Raw genomic sequence first — 18,632 nt, forward strand, 5'->3', positions numbered from 1 at the left:
TTACTCCCGGTCAAAAATGACCGACATAGGAAATGAATGGGAAATACGAAAAATAACAACTGTGCAGAAAAAAAGTGTACAGCAATGAAGGGGTGACACTCTAGAACATCAAGAGTGCAAATAAGTCCATCCCCCCCCCCCCCCCCCCACACACACACACTCTCACACACACACACACACAAACTGGCAAGACTACAACGCAAAACCTAATAATTATCTAATAATAATAAAAAAAGAATAATTATCTTTTAGAATATCTAAATGTATATTTAAATTAAAAAACGAATAAGATTGAGAAATCATGTCTAAACCAACAAAAAGAATCAAAAAGCCTTTCTATGTATTTATATAGGAAGCTATAGGCAGCCTACAGGCTTTATTTGGATTTTCTCTTCGTTTTTCACTCGAAATGATGTGTTGTATGCTTATGAGTTGAGCCGTAGCTGATTATCTTCAGACATGCTCTAATACTCTTTAGATATGGATTTTACAAAATGACAATGGGAGAAATGAATGGGAAATTTACTTCCGGCACCAGCGCTCTCTCAGGCTGTGGGCGGGACTGTGATGCTCTATTGAGAATGAGGAGTTGACGTCATTTTACAGTGCCCCTCCCCTTTCCACCATGTTGGTAGGATTCCCACGACAAAACAGTATTGATTACGTGTGTTTTTAGCTCGGTAGTAGAGGAGTTTCTCGCAATACCACACTGTTTTACCATGCCTGGAAGTAACTGCTGCGTTAAAAACCGATAAAAACCCTGGTAACCGATAGCGTCACCCAGGGGCGGAGTGGGACCAAAAAAATCTACCGGGAAATTTCGTAGACCATCGGCCCTCGTCGCCGGCACGATTTTAATAGCCGATAGCATTTACAGTTTTACTGATTTAAAAGGAACTTTGTTGTCCTAGTATGCTGGAGTAAAGTTCATAAATGGTCGTTCTTTCCCATAGTAATTTGTAAAACTATGTTGGGAGGACTCTGTGCCTCTAGGGGGGTTCGGGGGCACGCTCCCCGCAAGAAAATTTTGGACATTTTAAGGTTATAATGCATCAATCTCATGCTCTCTGAGAGATCGAAATTAAGAGCTTCAACCCATGAACTGCTCGTTGAACAAAGAAAAAACATTAATTTGTACCAGGACAATAAAGAGGGCTCAAACATCTTTTTAGTTATGAGAGTCTCAGTCTGCATTACATTATCAATGGTGTTTTAGGATGCCAAACAATTATAATAATAATGTAATAATGATTTATAATCACTTCTATGACGTACTGTAAAATCCATTTATAGCCTATATATGTAAGTAAATGAAAATGAGTATTTCAAAAGTATATTTTAACCTACATTACACTATAATATAGGAAAATTAAAATACTTTTGTCCTAATTTCTTCACTTGCAAGAAATAAACCCTTGAGCTTTTATTTAGGAGAAAACACCAGCAGCCTGACCATGATGATCGCGTGAGCAAAGTAATCACACAGCACAAACTGGATGCTATTCTAATGTCAGTTATTATAATGGCGCAACGCCATATATATTCATGGTTTCAATTTTAGTTCGTTAGCAAAATATAACGCTAGAGACCTTAATGTTTCTCTAGTTAATGATCTTTACATATCTGTGTTGGGAAAAGTGAGAAGAGTGAGTTCGGCAAGGCGGATTCGAACTCGCGTTTAGCGCATCAAAAAGCTGCTTTCAAGTATTTCACGCCCTACTACCTACGCCACTGAGGCTGTTTCAAGACGGGTGTCGTTTTGCTGTAAAGACAGGCACTTAGTGCAAATATACGCTCCGTTATAGAAAATGTAACAAAAAAAAAATGTTTTCTTCCCTTAGCTTGGGCCATGGCGAACTTCCAATAAATACATTTTATCAGACCGGGCCGGCCCTCGCGGCCTCGAAACACTAACGGCCCACTGGGAAAACTCCCGACTCTCCCGATTGCCACTCCGCTACTGGCGTCACCTACCATCATGGTCGAATGGCTCAGACCCCGCCCAAATAGGCACGTGACTCCTCATTCTCAATTCTACTGGTTGAAGTAGGAGTTGATGTTCTTCTGCGGGGGTGGTGTTTTAACCCCGTTGATGTCATAGTTCCCCACTTTTAAAATCGAGTCGTTTACTGGGGCTGGTGTCAAAAGCAGCTTTTATTGGACTAACAAGGACGTTTTCAGTTATGAAACTTACAGGATATTCTAATGACCTCTTAGATGTCAAAAGCTCAAGGAAAATTTGATTTCTCAGTTCATCACCCCTTTAAGGATCCACCCAACATACTTTTACAAATTCATATAGGAAGGAACAACCATTTATGAACTTTATTCCAGCATAGTTCAACAAAGTTAAGTCAGTAAAACGTCTCGGGTTATGACTATAACCCTTGTTCCCTGAGAAGGGAACGAGACACTGCGTCGATAAAATCGACTCTTTGGGGACGCTCCCTAAGCGTGCGCCTCTGAAGTATGAATGAAACTAATCCAATCCTGATTGGTGTTGCGTCGTGACGTAACATGTGACGGCATACCCGGAAGTATAAAAGTGACGCTGTCACAACACACACTAGCCTCGCGATGAAGCAAGACGCTCAAGGGTCTGAAAAGGGGGCGTGGCAACACGACGCAGTGTCTCGTTCCCTTCTCAGGGAACAAGGGTTATAGTCATAACCCGAGACGTTCCCTATCGAGGGAACTCAACACTGCGTCGATAAAATCGACTCTTTGGGGAACGAGTACCCACTAGGCCACGCACCGAACAGACCCGCCCCAGAGTGAAACTGATTAGGCACTCAGCAAGGGCCGAGTACGTGTGCACCGGGCGTACTGGGAAGGCTGAGACTGTAAAACCTGATGAAAGTATGCGGGGTAGCCCAGCCGGCTGCCTCACAAATCTCCTGCAGAGGTACTCCCGACAGAAGGGCCCTAGAGGAAGCCATGCCTCTAGTCGAGTGAGCCCTTAAGGCCAAAGGTGAAGGAACCCCACGCACCTTGTAAGCCTCAGTAATAGCCTGGACAATCCAGTTACTTATAGTTTGTTTGGTCGCCGGGAGCCCCCTCTTAGGTGACCCAAAGCATACTAACAACTGGTCAGATCTTCTCCAAGAAGCAGACTTTTCCAAGTATACACTCAAAGCTCTGACGGGGCAGAGCAAGTGAAGCCTCTCTTCTCCCGCCGACACATGAGGTGGAGGATGGAATGCCTGAAGGACTACAGAGCGAGCCGTACTCGAAGGAACTTTAGGCACGTAGCCCGGACTCGGGTGCAAAAAGGCCTTTACTTTGCCAGGGGAAAACTCCAAGCAAGCTGGCGTTACCGCCAGGGCCTGGAGATCTCCCACCCTCTTAAGAGAGGTAATCGCTAAGAGAAAGACCATTTTCAACGTTAAGTCCTTAGGCGAAGCCGACTCTAAAGGTTCGAAGGGAGCGAGGGACAACCCTTCCAGAACTATTGCCAGATCCCAGGCAGGCACCCTGGACCTGATCGCCGGCCTCATCCTCCAAGCACCACGGAGAAACCTAATGACCAACTGGTGCCTCCCCAGAGGTCCACCATCTACTGGCGCGTGGAAAGCCGAAACGGCAGCCACGTACACCTTAAGAGTGGACGGGGAGAGACCCGCAGAGAAACGATCCTGAAGGAATTCCAGAACTGAAGCCACTGGGCAGTTTACTGGATCCAACCTTCGTTCTCCACACCAAGTGTGAAACACCTTCCACTTGAGGCCATATAATCTCCTGGTAGATGGGGCCCTAGAGCTAAGTATGGTTTCAACCACCTCAGCTGATAAGCCAGCATTTAGGTACTGAACCCCCTCAGAGGCCAGACCCACAGCTTCCACAACTCTGGGCGAGGGTGGAAGATTGTGCCCTCCGCCTGAGACAATAGATCCCTCCTCAGAGGAATCGGCCATGGCGGAGCTATGAGGAGTGATATTATATCCGAGAACCATACTCGTGTCGGCCATCTCGGGGCAACCAGAAGTAGACTGATGCCCTCTTGACGGACCCTCTCCAGGACCCCTGGGAGCAGAGCGATCGGGGGGAAAGCATACAGGCGAAGCCTCGGCCAAGCCTGTACCATGGCATCCAACCCCAGTGGGGCTGGATGTGAGAGGGAGAACCAAAGTGGACAGTGGGACGTCTCTCGAGACGCAAACAGATCCACTTCCATCGGTCCGAACCTCTCCCATATCGACTTCACCACATCCGGATGAAGTCTCCATTCCCCGGGCCTCAGCCCCTGCCTCGACAGGATGTCTGCTCCCCGATTCTGAACCCCTGGGATATACATTGCCCTTATTGACAATATCTTTCCCTGGGACCAAAGGATAATCTGATGCGCCAGTTTGCACAGAGGGCGCGATCTGAGTCCCCCCTGTCGGTTCAGATAGGCCACCACTGACGTATTGTCTGTCCGTATAAGGACGTGGCGACCCTCGATGTCTGGGAGGAAGCTCCTCAAAGCCTTGAATACCGCCATCATCTCCAGGCAATTTATATGCCAAGTGCGATGATGGTCCTGCCACAGACCCCTGGTAAAGCGGCCGTCCATGACCGCGCCCCAGCCCGTAAGGGAGGCGTCTGTCGAAACGGTTTCCCGGCGACATGACACCCCCAACACTGGCCCTTGGGATAGGAACCAAGGCTTCTTCCATATTTGCAGAGACTGAAGGCACTTGCGCGTTACTCTGATCATACGGAACGGATTTCCTTTGGGTGAGAACCCCTTGGTCTTCAACCACCACTGGAGGGGCCTCATGTGAAGGAGGCCCAGAGGAATAATGTTGGATGCCGCTGCCATGAGGCCCAGCATCCTTTGAAAGTGTTTCACAGTGACGGCCTGACCTAGCCTCACCCTGGACACCATCGCCAGAATTGACTCGATACGTGCGGGAGACATACGTGCCTGCATTGTAATCGAGTTCCACACGACTCCCAAAAAGGTCGTGCCCTGGGACGGTTCTAGCACACTCTTCTTCAAATTGAGTCTTAACCCCAATTTTTGAATATGGCCAAGAACGACATCTCGATGCCGAACTGCCATCTCCCGAGACTGGGCCAAAATAAGCCAGTCGTCGAGATAATTCAATACGCGAATCCCCTGAAGTCTCAGTGGAGCAAGGGCCACGTCCATACACTTGGTAAATGTGCGGGGAGAGAGTGCTAGGCCGAACGGAAGAACCCGATATTGGTATGCTTCGCCCCCGAAAGCGAACCTCAGGTACCTCCTGTGACAAGGAAGGATGGAGATGTGAAAATAGGCGTCTTTCAGATCTATCGTGACAAACCAGTCCTCGGATCTGATTTGACTCACGATTGTTGGAATGGTCAACATTCTGAATTTGAACCTTCTCAGAGACCGGTTCAACACCCTGAGATCCAAAATTGGCCTTAACCCCCCATCCTTCTTTGGAACTATAAAGTACCGGCTGTAAAACCCGGACTCCCTGTCTACCGGAAGAACACGTTCTATGGCTCCTTTCGACAGCAGAGTCTGTACTTCTTGTTCCAACACCTGAGCCTGCTCTGGGACCACCGCAGTGAGCACCACCCCAGAGAACTTGGGGGGGCGGTGCGCGAACTGCAGTCTGTACCCAACTCGTATTATCTGCAGGACCCATGGAGATATGTTGGGAAGATGATACCATCCCTCTACAAAATCTGCTAAGGGTACCAGCCTCTCGAGGCTGGCCTCTGGTGTCTTTTCGCTGGAAATTGATGCGGCCCGAAGCGCTGTTAACGGCGGACCTGCATCTTTTCCTAGAGGGCCCCGTTGTGAGAACAACCTCGGTTGTCTCACTGCGGAGGGGGCAGCCCTCTGAAGTCCTGCCTTGGCTAGGACCTCTTTTCCGAAGTCCTCTTAGCCTGAATGACGTCCCTCAGGTCGCCCCTCTGGCTGGAGGACTTCGGTTTTTGGGAGCGTTTCCTCTGTTGCCAAGACCCCGGAGGGGGGGCTCTAGAGGAAACGCTCTCCTTCTGCTCTGCCCTGTGGGAGGAGCTGGCTGATGGCTGGGGCTGATTGCTTTGCCCCCCCCCTACTAGATTTGGCCTTCGCTTTCCGGGGGAGGTACTGCTGGAACGCCGCAGATTGTTTTCTCGACTCCTGAAACCTGTCGACAACCGAATTAACGGCGTCGCCGAACAGGCCAGAAGCCGAAAGCGGCGCATCCAGCAGGAAGGACCTATCCTTTTCTTTAATACCGGATAAGTTCAGCCACAGATGCCTCTCCGTGGCCACCATGGCCGCCATAGAGCGGCCAATAGCGCTGGCCGCTTCCCTAGTGGCCCGGAGAGACAAATCTGCGGCCTTCCTCAACTCCGCGACATCTTCAGGAGTAGGCCCCTCCCCCTCATCCAAATCTTTCAGGAGGTCGGCCTGGTATGCCTGCAAAATCGCCATTGAGTGCAGACACGAACCAGCCCGACCCGCCGCCATGTAAGCCCTGCCCACCAATGCAGATGTCTCTCTGCAGGGCTTACTAGGCAACACCGGGGTCTTTAGGGAAGACGCCGATTCGGGAGAGAGATAGCTCGCTAAAGCCTCCTCCACCTTCGGCATCTTCCCATATCCCATATCTCGAGCCCCCATAACATTGCTGTAATCTATTACATTGGGACTCGAAATACGGGACGAATGCGGTCTTTCCCACGTTCTCGAGATCTCTTTATGGAGATCAGGGAAAAACGGCAGACCCCGGCGGTGAGGCTGTGACCTGCGCTGCAGGTAACGCTCGTCCATTTTACTGGTGACTTGCGTTTCCTGCTCATGTTGTGGCCAGCTGATGTTTAGTCTGGCCACAGCGCGTGTCACAACCTCCACCAGCTCCTCATAACCCAGGCCGCGTGATGGCGTGCTGAGATCACGGTCGTCCGCATCGATGCTGAGCACGTCCCCTTCCTCAGAAGTAGACAGCTCAAGCACCGGGACCTGATCGCGGGTAGGAGAAACCGCAGCGCGGGCTCCCACACCACTCTCAGAGGCTGCGGGACCAGCCGATGGCGAGCGAGAAAATGCCTCAGCATTCTCACTCTCCTCCGCCAGATCCCGCTGCGAACCCCAGGATCTCAGTCGCCGCATCGCCTCGACATATGCGGGACCGGAACCCTGGGGAACGCGAGCCTGACCGTGCTCGTCAAAGCACGCCAGCCGGGAGCGCAGCACTCTAATAGGCAAAGCCTCACACATTTCACAAGCAGCCCCCTCGAGAGCTGCCCGTGCGTGCTGCACTCCCAAACAATACACACATAGAGAGTGTGCGTCCCCACCCGTGATGAAACGAGGGCAGGGATGCACACACCTCTTGAATTGTTCACTGGCCATACTTTCTTTCAATAATAAGACAAACAACACCAAATAAGACAGACAGTTTCAACATAAAGCGCTTGCTGAAGAGCGAAAGCTAGTGTGTGTTGTGACAGCGTCACTTTTATACTTCCGGGTATGCCGTCACATGTTACGTCACGACGCAACACCAATCAGGATTGGATTAGTTTCATTCATACTTCAGAGGCGCACGCTTAGGGAGCGTCCCCAAAGAGTCGATTTTATCGACGCAGTGTTGAGTTCCCTCGATAGGGAACTGTAAATGTCGTATTAAAATGTCCTTGGACAAAATATACATTTGGCCTGCTTAAGAGGGGGCCTACAAGACATTGTGCCCAGGGCCCTCTGAACTCATAATCCAGCCCTGGCTGACCCGAGAATTTGTTACAACCCTGGCTCTAGGGATGCAACATAAAGGACACAAAGACAAAAATCTGCCAATCAAAATTTAAGTTTATTTTAATATTAAAAGAAAGAAAAAAAGGACTGTAGGAACAAAGCCCTGCAGCAGCAAGAGGATCTCCCGCAAGAGCATGCGTCCTAGATTTAAGTAGCTCCCGTCAGGTGACACCAATTAGCCAGTTGATTGCAGGTGATCTACTAGGGAAAAATGCAGTGACATCCAGATTATAACACTCACACATAACACTTCCACCCTTAAAACATTGCTACAGGATAACCTATAGTAAAGTCAATAAATACATGGAGAAAACACCTACGACCTTGACAGAGCATCCGCCAAAACATTATTCTTCCCACAAATATGGCGGACTGCAAGATCATATCCCTGCAAAAACAGGCTCCATCGCATTAAACGTTGGTTAGTGTTTCTCATACTGTGCAGGAACACTAGGGGATTATGATCAGTGTACACAATTAGTGACACACTGGATGAAACATACACATCAAAATGTTTCAGAGCAAGAATAAGGGCCAAAGCTTCCTTTTCTATTGTAGAATAGTGCTTCTGATGAATATCAAATTTCCTTGAAAAATAGCACACAGGATGCTCAACTCCCACTGAATCATCTTGGAGAAGAACCGCACCCACACCAAAATCACTAGCATCCACAGCTAGCTTGAAAGGTCTATCAAAAACAGGGGCGGCAAGAATAGGAGAACTGATCAACAATGCCTTCAGGTTGTCAAAGGCCATCTGACATAACTCATTCCAAACAAAAGGAACCTTGGGACTCAGCAGGTTAGTTAAAGGTTTTGATAAGGACCCTGTTAATAACAAGCAGTCGAATACTTTGGCGAAATATTTGAATTTAATTGATATATTCGCACACAGATATTTTTGCAATGAATGGCGCCTGTTTACTAAAGTAGCAGCTGATTTATACCTCTTGTCATTTTGTGTCGTACGGCCGTTGTTTGTCGCCTGTCAGTTTCGGTCTGGCTTTGGCTGAACCTTTGGCTTTGTTCCTGCACAGTGAAATTATTCAGTATGTCAACAGTGCAGAAACGGGGGAATCGGAGAATGGACGGTGTGTTTCTAAACTTGAGAACATGGGGTTTCGTGTGGGACAAGGACTTATTGAGAGGTTTACTAAAGACACTCCACGTTTCAAAGATGAGCTTGATGTCATGAAGTTCATCTGCAAAGATTTTTGGACCAGTGTTTTTAAGAAGCAGATTGACAACCTGAGAACAAACCACCAGGGTATTTATGTGCTACAAGATAACAAGTTCCGTCTCCTGACCCAACTATCTGCTGGCAAACAATATCTGGAACATGCGCCGAAGTTTTTAGCCTTCACCTGTGGATTGGTCCGAGGAGCACTTTCAAACCTTGGTGTGAAAAGTATAGTCACGGCAGAAGTGTCAGTCATGCCTGCCTGTAAATTCCAGGTGATGATCCAGAAGATTTGATTCACTACAAAGGAGTGTATTGTTAATAACATGTGCATCTGTTTTATTGCCTTGTCATTTTTTATTGCCTTGTCCATTTTATTGCTAATGTCACTATGATTATTTTTTTTTATTTGCAGTATCTTGACAACTACTGGCATTAAAAGTGTTTTGGCATGCATCGTCAAGCCTTGTTGTACTGTATTTTGGTAGTGTTTTGATATTCATCAGAAGCACTATTCTACAATAGAAAAGGAAGCTTTGGCCCTTATTCTTGCTCTGAAACATTTTGATGTGTATGTTTCATCCAGTGTGTCACTAATTGTGTACACTGATCATAATCCCCTAGTGTTCCTGCACAGTATGAGAAACACTAACCAACGTTTAATGCGATGGAGCCTGTTTTTGCAGGGATATGATCTTGCAGTCCGCCATATTTGTGGGAAGAATAATGTTTTGGCGGATGCTCTGTCAAGGTCGTAGGTGTTTTCTCCATGTATTTATTGACTTTACTATAGGTTATCCTGTAGCAATGTTTTAAGGGTGGAAGTGTTATGTGTGAGTGTTATAATCTGGATGTCACTGCATTTTTGCTCATTCAAATAAACAGACACCACATCAGGTAGACAGTTTTTAAATTCCTCAAGCAAAATAATTTGCCTAAGATGTTCCTTACTTTCCACCTTCTGAGACATGCACCACCGATCAAACAGATTCTCCTTCTGCTTTGCAAACTCAACATAAGTCTCGTGAGCAAATTTTGCACAACTTCGAAAACGCTGGCGGTAAGCTTCAGGAACCAGCTCATATGCCTTCAATACAGCTGCTTTAACCTCATCATAATTAGCACTCTTCTCTAGGCTTAGAGCGGAATAAGCTTCCTGCGCTTTACCCACCAAGATACTTTGTAAAAGCAAAGTCCACACAGTCCTTGGCCACTTTGATGTGGTTGCCACCCGTTCAAAATGAGAAAAATATCGGTCAACATCCTTTTCAGAAAAAGGAGGCACTAACTTAATGTGTCTACCAACATCAAATGAAGCATCACCTCTTGGAGTTAAAGCAGCAGCGTTTAATTCCAACTCTTTAAGAGACCGTTCGTGCTCAAGATCCATTTGTTTCTCTCTTAATTTCATATCAATCTCTAGCCGTTTCTCCTGAAAAGCCAACTCTCTGAGCCTAAGCTCAATTGCTGCGTCAGACAAAGGAGCAGTCATGGGTTGGGGAAAACCATGCTTAACTTTTAAAACCCCTTTGTCAACCAAAACACTTCTAATTATTTCCTTCACGCTATCCTTCAGTCGCTTCTCACTACTTGTGATGGGAATATCATAATGAGAGGACAACTGCAAAAGTTGATCCTTTGTAAAAACCTCAAGTAACTCTTCTGAAGGTTCCTTTAGGAAGTCTTCTAAAGAAGCCATTACTAAACTCAACTTTAGTAACACTACTTACAACACAGAAGTTCAGCAGTCACAACAGATCCAATTACACAAGCAGAAAAAATGCTCTCAAATAAAGCTTTTAAAGCTTCAACCAGAAATAGAACTAACCCGAACACAAATAGATTACTCACCCCCAAGTAATCACAAATATCCAAAAGCCATACTGGGCATTAGTCTACACTAAAGTCCACAAGAAACTTCACAAAGTTAGGATCATGGACACCACAAAGTACCTCAAAAAACAAACAACAAAACACACAAATAAAAAAACAAATATTTAACTAACTTAAATTTTCCTTTTACTTCCATCAAGAAGTGAGCATGGTTGCTGAACCTAGACACAATACAAAACACATGAGATACACCCGGATACCTGCCTAACACTTCTAACTCCTATCTATCTTCTGAGGTGTACCGGGCACGAGGCGACTTTAAAAGCAAAACCTCAGCAACTGTGAACCAATTTATCAATGGTCACAGTTCTGAAATGCTTACCCCCGACAGAGAACAAGTCTCCACCCAGAATAACCTCGAAAACAAAAAAGGAAAAATAACAAAAGAGTGAACCGATGGAAGGATTGAATAATCAACCCAGCTGGAACTCTCACCCTACCTAACCGGGAAAACTCATGCATATATTCAAAAAAATACTCAAACAACCTCACCAAATGATCTCAATCAAAGGAGAGAGAAAAAGAAAGAAAAAAACAGTCCCCAAAATCTCAAAAGAAACATATTTTTTTTACCAACCAAATTGGACGAGCCCCCATTATGTTACAACCCTGGCTCTAGGGATGCAACATAAAGGACACAAAGACAAAAATCTGCCAATCAAAATTAAAGTTTATTTTAATATTAAAAGAAAGAAAAAAAGGACTGTAGGAACAAAGCCCTGCAGCAGCAAGAGGATCTCCCGCAAGAGCATGCGTCCTAGATTTAAGTAGCTCCCGTCAGGTGACACCAATTAGCCAGTTGATTGCAGGTGATCTACTAGGGAAAAATGCAGTGACATCCAGATTATAACACTCACACATAACAGTTCCCCACTTTTAAAATCGAGTCGTTTACTGGGGCTGGTGTCAAGAGCAGCTTTTATTGGACTAACAAGGACGTTTTCAGTTATGAAACTTACAGGATATTCTAATGACCTCTTAGATGTCAAAAGCTCAAGGAAAATTTGATTTCTCAGTTCATCACCCCTTTAAGGATCCACCCAACATACTTTTACAAATTCATATAGGAAGGAACAACCATTTATGAACTTTATTCCAGCATAGTTCAACAAAGTTAAGTCAGTAAAACTGTAAATGTCGTATTAAAATGTCCTTGGACAAAATATACATTTGGCCTGCTTAAGAGGGGGCCTACAAGACATTGTGCCCAGGGCCCTCTGAACTCATAATCCAGCCCTGGCTGACCCGAGAATTTGAGCAAAAAAAGAAAACTTCCTGTTCAACTCTTCCCTGCTCTGCCTACAAACCCCATGCTCAAACCTGCTCAAGCAGGCTGCGGGATCCAAACCACGGAGTAAAGGTGCACAACCCTCATCCCTCAGGAGAGAGTCAAGCACAGGTTTTACTGCAATTACTGCAATTGCATTTCCAAAAAAACATGCATTTAACCCTCTAGAGCAGTGTTTCCCAAACTTTTTTTCTGGGGACCCACATTTTAAAGTCGATAAATCCTTGTGACCCAAAAAACATTAGGCCCATATAGTTCATATATCACGAAGAGAATTTATGCATTAACAAAATATGTATGACCATTTTTTAAGGTCATTTTTAAGCTTCCAGTTAACTATTTAAAAGAGATACAGATATTTGACAAAGCACTTTTTTTTATTAAAGGTGCAATACCTAAGATTTAGATGCCGCTAGAGGGCGCTACATTCAAAACAACAACAACGGCTTTGCTTGATGACGCCGTGAAGGAACGCGGAATGATGGGAACTGTTGTTTTCAACTCCACCGTGGATAAATCAATCAGACGGGAATCGAAAATTAGTTGTCATGGATGAGGTAAAGTTCGATTTCTATAAACGTTGCGTTTAATGACATGCTTGTTTTTCATTAAACTGAAATAACCGTGCAAGAAAAGTCAGGTTTAAAAGTAAATTAGTTATCACAGATGTTACTGTACGAGTAACTGGACGAAGCTATGGTGGAGAGGGTTTGAAGGGGCAGGTCTCTTGCAAGGAGTTTACGTGGTTGGCCCTCCTTGGTAACTTTATAAAAATAAAAAATCAATTTAATGTCAGTTATCCCAACCTGCAAGAATTCATTTCCGGGAGGTATATTTCGATAACAAGATTGTGGGGGTGGGAGGGAAGGCTAACTTTCGCGTTCGCGAGGCACAAACGCAAAGTCTCTCCCTCTGTACAGTGCACGCGCAGCGCGCTGTATGTTATGCGCGCAGTATGTCTCGCTCTAACACTATATCCCGGGAGATTTGAACTAATTTGCGGGCATCAGGGAAACGCTATCAATATGCGGGAGATCCGGGAGACTTGGGATGTCTGCAATGTACATTTGACACATCTTTTCATGTCGTGTAAGTATTCAACCACAGCTACAGTTTCACAAAATTAACGTTAAGGGGGTCGCACACCGGACGAGAAGCTCAGCGCCGCGTTGCACCACATAATTATTCGAACACATTATTATCTATAAGTGTACACATACCGGCGGCGCCATTCGGCGTCTGTCCGCGGCGCCCAGCAACGTTTCAGGACCGTGTTCAAAACCCTGCTGCGCCACAGAGCGCCATTTACACAGTTTTATATAAAATTGTAATTATTTTTGCCTCAAACCGTTGCTAATGGATCCTGACTTTGCCCTATGCTGCAATATCTATGCATTTAGTTTTGCAGTCATTTACAGAAATCAGCTGCTTGAATGACAATTACTGATTATTATTAGATTTTTCACGTGAGATTCTCAATTCATTCTGTGAACGGATGATCTGAGGTAAAGTTTTCAGAATGCAGACTCAGCAACGATTGTATTTAATTGTACAGTACAATCATAACATAGAACAGACATTATCTTCATTTTCTGTCATTAAACATAACAATATTGCTGGCCATACACTGATGAGAAAGTGCGCGTCCGGTGTTCGATAACGTTACTGGAGTTGTCCTAAACGTGACGCGGCGCTTCTCGTCCGGTGTGCGACCCCCTTTACAGCCAACAGTTCACATTCCGAGAATAAATGAAAAGAATTATATGTGCTCCATTCCATAACAAATGCGCGAAACAAGCTGTCGTTTGATAGACGCTAACGCACAACTACAACTACCGCATTTGTCCAGGACTACACGTAGTAAGAGCGGAAACCGAGGTAAGCGGATATGACGCGATTGACTCGCGACTCCCAGCTCACCCCTGCTGACACGTGCCGTTTCCTTGGTTAAAATCTAAATTTTCTCGCGATTTAAACATTGTTTGAAACATTTGGAATATTGTGAGTTATCATCTTTACTAAATATATAACACTGGCCTTGTGATTTTGGGATATTTTAATGCAAAAATCTTAGGTATTGCACCTTTAACCTGTTGTTGACAATATGCAGAGGTGAAATGAGAAAGGAAGAGTTGACAGGGCATCTCATTGTTTTCATATTCTCATTACAGTGTACATAATTTACTATAATAATTATTATAGGCTTAAATTAAAATATTCTGACCGTGAGACTTTGTAACCATGCATGGCTCACTACCACTGCATAAAAAATGCCTAAACAGGCAAAAAAAAAAAAAAAAAAAAAAAAAACTATACACACGATTAAATACATATTCCTCTACCCCCTAATAAATCTAAGGCAATATAAATTACTATAACATAGCATTCAATATAAATACTCCACATTTATGCCCAAACCATGGTAAATTATTACATTCAGGCTATTACTAAATGTTTGTAAGGGTGGTGATTAGGGCATTTAGTCTTCTAACTTTATTCATGTTTCTTCTATTTTTCTCATCAGTACTGTTTCATCCGATTTAAAACTAACTTAGTTAAAATCATTGAGTGATTTGTGGTTTGTAAGAGAGAGGAGTACGTGTCTGATGGAAACGCTTCTTAAAGGATGTCGCGCAATGCTGTTGTCCGGGACCGGGAGTAAACGCAACTCCTTTAAGCTTTGCGTTTCGTTATCCACTGGGCCGTGCTACCTAGTTCATAGTAAACTAGTGAAACGACTGAAACCAGCGCTATTTTGTTCTCTATATGTTGTTACTTACCGAGAAACCGCTTCAGGTGAACAAATCCGAATCGTTTCAGACGCGCGTTTGGCCAATGGCCAATTCATGGAAAGGAAATAATCAAACCAACGAATGATTAATATCGCTGGTTCAGTCGACAGAAATACGGGACACATATAAAAACTGCTGAAATATTCGGACTGTAAACTTTTCTCTCAGGTCAGTCGGAGTGCTCATGGTACACACACAGTATTATGCGCGTATAGTCATCCAGCTGCACGCGCCACTGCGGCCTCGCGCATATCTAACCAAATTTAGCCGCACCACCAGAAAATAGGAGGAGAGGGAGGTTGGGGTGCCCTCGGCCGTATGGAGATGATTGGCGGGCCGCACTTGGCCCACGGGCCGCCAATTGAATAGCCCTGATCTAGAGAGTAGCCTACAACACACTGAAAAATAGTGTTCGACTTGGCGACCCAGACAAAATCTCCCGCGACCCACGATACAGTACATCAAAGTGATAAACTAATTGTCTGGTCATATAGGTGATGTTGTGCTGAAAAAATGATACCAAAAATTGGTATGGTAAACGTTTGTTTATGTCGCAAAATTAAAAAAAATAAAAAGTACTCAAAAAGGGCCAAAATAGCCCAATACGTGGGTCATTATTATAACGTTTTCAATTACTTTCTATGTTACTTTCTCCTGCCCACAACATTTATATTTTGTCCCGCTCCCGCCTGCAAATAGATTTTTTTCTGTACATCCAAATACTTTCAAGTAAGTTTACGTGTCGCCATCATACACATCAGCATAAATGTTCCTGATAAATTATTTGTTATTAAAGCATTAACACACAAACCACTGTTATAACATTAAAAACAAGCATTTACTGCGTGCATGGTTTGGCATGACTGAATGCGCGCAAAGTGTGCTCCCATTATAATTCCTAAAAAGCTGACAGTTCATCGCGATCTTACACATCTCTGTTATTATCAATGAATCTTTCATAATATCCACACTTTGTTTGTTATAATTAGAGGATTTTCCAGCATACAGAATTCAGCACTGAACAAAAAGTCAGGTTTTTTTGAGCGGTGAGGGGAGTCTATCGTAAATGCTTCTGACTGGACATTGCGTTCAAGAAATCAATACATTTGTCTGTGATTGGTTACATTGCTCAACGCTGCAAACGTTATACAAATAAATATTACAAATGGCCTGTAAATCATTTATATTTTGTTTTTGCAAAATGAACAGATGAATAAAAATGTATTAGTTTTTAATTGTTTTATTCTTAGATATTTCTAGTTTCTCCCACAACCCGTACACACAGAGTGAGTGCATTACCACCCGCGCTCGCAGGGGCACCGCTCTCAAACTTGCATTGCTGGTTTTTCCAGCGGCGTCCCCCCAAGCTTTACTACCAAGATGATTCGCCCTACTATGAGTTTGTTTACCACTGAAACGACTTTGAAGCTGTTATATTAAAGAGCATATTGCAGGTTTAAAAAAATAGAAATGTATAGATTACCTTGTATGAAAATACCATATAAAAAGTTGCATAAATAATGCAGGATTTAAAATGTTTTAAAACAACATAAGGGCACTAATTTAGAAGATAAAGTGAGCGTTTCTTGGACTGCTACTAAAAACGGCTTTTTTTTTCAACATCGCGTCATTTGACGTCATATCAGGGAGCCTCAGCCTCGGCTCAGTGAAGAGTATGCTGGTATTCAGTGAGCGCGGTCGTCAGTCAGTGTGCTTTCAGTAGTTTTTGTATTTTAATTTATTATCGTCATGGTAAATTATTGTGTTTGTGGAGGTTGCCGGCCTGTCAGGACTTCAAGATCGAGTCCTGAAGTTTCCATTATAAGAAAAGGGACAGCCTATCTTTCGCTCCTGGTGCGGTTTGTGCAGGTGAAGAGATGGGATTTCCGCATCGGCTTCGGAAAACACGCTCATGTGTAGCGTTCACTTCAGATCAAATGATTATCATCCCGGCGATATGATGGAGTTCAACATGGGATGCCGAAGCAAGAATATTGATCGTCGCATAGGCTACTATACCAATCCAATGGCATCAAATAGTGTGATATAGGTAACTTAGTCATGGGAAATAGAGGCAACTTGTAATTGAAAAACAAAATTGGTTCTTTAAATACTCAAATCTTTAATTTTCTGTTTATGTTATAACCCAGGTGAAAAATATGTATTAAAAATGTACCTGAGTATGCTTTTAGTACAATAGAAATATACTCAAGTAAAGTTTTTATACATTTAATAGTATAAATCTACCCTAAACATAATGTCTTCTGGCCTGTTATAGGATTATAATAATCTGTACAGTATTGTGAGTGTATATCGTTAGTGAAAGTGTATATCCGCACGTCTCTCACCTAAAGGCACCTGTCCTGTTCTCCATTGGTTCTCCTCACATCACAGCTCAATTTTTCTCTGACTGTTCTGTCTGACATTATCCTGGCCTGTCCCTGCTCTCTTTAGCATAGCAGGCTCATAACTTTATGGCTTGGTCAGTCATACGAGTATTTCCTCAGCGTCCGAAATGTCATTGCGATCCATTGTTTTCCTGTTCTGTGAATCGACCGCTCTCCCGCTCGTTGCGTCACGCCGGCCACACCCATTTTCAGACGCGGAAGTAAAATTTTCTCTCAAAAACGACTCCAGAAGCTTCTGTAGTGTATTTATAAGTACATTTTAAAGAAAATCTAGTTCCTACATTGTTTTTCTATGCATTGACTCGTTGGGTTCTCTAACCTGCAATATGCCCTTTAAAGGAACACTCCGACTTTTTGGGACTTTTGCCTATTCACCATATCCCCCAGAGTTAGATAAATCCATACCTTTTTCATCTCTGTGCGTGCTATAAGTCTGTTTGACGCACCCACCGCTAGCCTAGCTTAGCACAAAGACTGGATATGAATGGTTGCAGCTTTCATACTAATCCAAATGAGTGACAAAATAACGCAAACGTTTTTGTATTTACATGTTGTGGTTTGTATAGTCACAGACTGTACAAATATCAAGGCCATATGAGACACAGACATCTTTTAACCGTATACTATATTTTCTGAAGGCGAAGCATGATACTTGGGCAGAGTGATAACCATCACCTGAGACGCACCGTGACGAGGAGCAGAGAGTTCGCTCAGTGTTGGAGTAAAGAGTCAGCAATTACTAACGTTAGAATAGCAAAGTTTATCATGGGTGTTTGCTTTATTGTATGAGCTGTGACAATAAACAGGGGAGACCAGGTAATACAGTTTCATTGAATTCCAACCAAAAATGCATCCAGATTTATAAATATCACAGAACATGAATAAACAATTATTATTACAGGAATCAATATATTTTAAATGTAAATTATTAGCTGAACCAAATGTATTCAACAGCATAATATACAGTATAATTGCATTACTATAGGATAGAATAAGGGGGAAGTAATAGCACAAATTGTTTTTGCACAATGAACTCAGCCTGAACAGCCTATCGTACCCTTTTGCATGCTCAAGTTCGTTATTTCCATGGTTATTTCAAATTTAGGCTACTAGGCGCGCCGCGCGCAGGGTGCAAGTTCAACGCGCTCGTTTTTTCCAAGCGCCGAATCAAGATAAAAACATATTCATACCCTAATCATATAATAGTGTCACTAACGTTACATTAGATCTGGCTAATGGCACTGTTACAGTAGGTCTAAAAACACTTACCTCAGCCGCAGGTGATTTGTCCTGTCTGTGCTATAGATGGGATGGCCGTATCCTTCAGCACATTATGGTCTGTGTG

The 18,632-nt window shown here is 44.0% G+C and overlaps 1 protein-coding gene and 1 pseudogene across 3 annotated transcripts in view; one reads left to right on the forward strand and one right to left on the reverse strand.

Moving 5' to 3' along the window:
• The window catches only part of rhbdl3 (rhomboid, veinlet-like 3 (Drosophila)), a 164,591-nt gene that overhangs the window by 84,485 nt on the left and 61,474 nt on the right, over window positions 1-18,632 (reverse strand). The window lies entirely within an intron of this gene.
• LOC148977700 (trafficking protein particle complex subunit 6b pseudogene) lies at window positions 1,458-9,399 on the forward strand (annotated as a pseudogene).

This window comes from Pimephales promelas, chromosome 8, assembly GCF_988280905.1.
Source record: "Pimephales promelas chromosome 8, fPimPro1.hap1.1, whole genome shotgun sequence".
In the NCBI taxonomy this organism is placed as follows: Eukaryota; Metazoa; Chordata; class Actinopteri; order Cypriniformes; family Leuciscidae; genus Pimephales; species Pimephales promelas.